Raw genomic sequence first — 1907 nt, forward strand, 5'->3', positions numbered from 1 at the left:
ATCCTCATCCTCATCCTCATCCTCCTCCTCATCCCCATCCTCATCCTCATCCTCATCCTCATCTCCATCCTCATCCTCATCCTCCTCCTCCTCCTCCTGATACTCATCCTCATCCTCATCCCCGTCCTCATCCTAACCCTAATCTTGATCCAAATCCTAACCCTAATCTTAATCCAAACCCTAACCCTCATCCTCATCCGCCATCCTTATCCCTATCCTCATCCTCATCCTAATACTAACCCTAATCTTAATCCTTATCCTAATCCTAATCCTAAACCTAATCCTAATCCTCATCCTCATCGTCGTCCTCGTCCTCATCGTCGTCCTCATCCTAAACCTCATCCTCATCCTTATCCTACCCCTAATACTAACACCAATCCAAGTCCTTATCGTCATCGTAATCCTAATCCTAATCATGATCCTAATCCTAAACCTAATCCTCATCCTCCTCATCATCCTCATACTCGTCCTCACCCTCATCCTCATCCTCATCCTCATCCTCCTCCTCATCCATATCCTCATCCTCACCCTCATCCTTATCCTCCTCCTCCTCTTCCTCCTCATGCGCATCCTCATCCTCATCCCCATACTCATCCTAAACCCTAATCGCAGTCCAATTTCAAACCCTAATCTTAATCCAAACCCTAATCCTCATCCTCGTCCTTCATCCTTATCCTTGTCGTTATCTTCAACCTTATCCTACTACTAACCCTAATCTATCCATATCCTAAAACTAATCCCAATCCTAATCCTAATCTTAATCCTAGTCCTCATCCTCATCCTCATCCTCGTCCTCAACCTCATCCTCATCCTCATCCTCATCCTCCTCCTCATCCTCCTCCTCATCCTCCTCCTCATCCTCATCCTCATTCTCATCCTCATCCTCATCCTCATCCTATCCTCATCCTCATCTCGTCCTTATGCTCATCCTCATCCTCATCCTCATGTTCCTCCTCATCCTCATCCTCATCCTCATCCTAATCTTAAGCCTAACCCTTATCCTAATCCTAATCCTAATGCTAAACCTAATCCTAATCCTAATCCTCATGCTCATCCTCAACCTCATCCTCATTGTCATCCTCATCGTCATCCTTATCCTCATCCTCATCCTCATCCTCATCCTCATCCTCATCCTCATCCTCATCCTCATCCTCATCCTCATCCTCATCCTCATCCTCATCCTCATCCTCATCCTCATCCTCATCCTCATCCTCATCCTCATCCTCATCCTCATCCTCATCCTCATCCTCATCCTCATCCTCATCCTCATCCTCATCCTCATCCTCATCCTCATCCTCATCCTCATCCTCATCCTCATCCTCATCCTCATCCTCATCCTCATCCTCATCCTCATCCTCATCCTCATCCTCATCCTCATCCTCATCCTCATCCTCATCCTCATCCTCATCCTCATCCTCATCCTCATCCTCATCCTCATCCTCATCCTCATCCTCATCCTCATCCTCATCCTCATCCTCATCCTCATCCTCATCCTCATCCTCATCCTCATCCTCATCCTCATCCTCATCCTCATCCTCATCCTCATCCTCATCCTCATCCTCATCCTCATCCTCATCCTCATCCTCATCCTCATCCTCATCCTCATCCTCATCCTCATCCTCATCCTCATCCTCATCCTCATCCTCATCCTCATCCTCATCCTCATCCTCATCCTCATCCTCATCCTCATCCTCATCCTCATCCTCATCCTCATCCTCATCCTCATCCTCATCCTCATCCTCATCCTCATCCTCATCCTCATCCTAATCCTCATCCTCATGCTTATCCTCATCCTCATCCTCATCCTCATTCTCAACCTCGACCTCAACCTCATCCTCCTCCTCAACCTCTTCCTCATCCTATTCTTAACCGTAACCCTCATCCTAATCCTAATCCTAATCCTAATC

The sequence above is a fragment of the Lupinus angustifolius genome, chromosome LG01, assembly GCF_001865875.1.
Source record: "Lupinus angustifolius cultivar Tanjil chromosome LG01, LupAngTanjil_v1.0, whole genome shotgun sequence".
Lineage (NCBI taxonomy): Eukaryota > Viridiplantae > Streptophyta > Magnoliopsida > Fabales > Fabaceae > Lupinus > Lupinus angustifolius.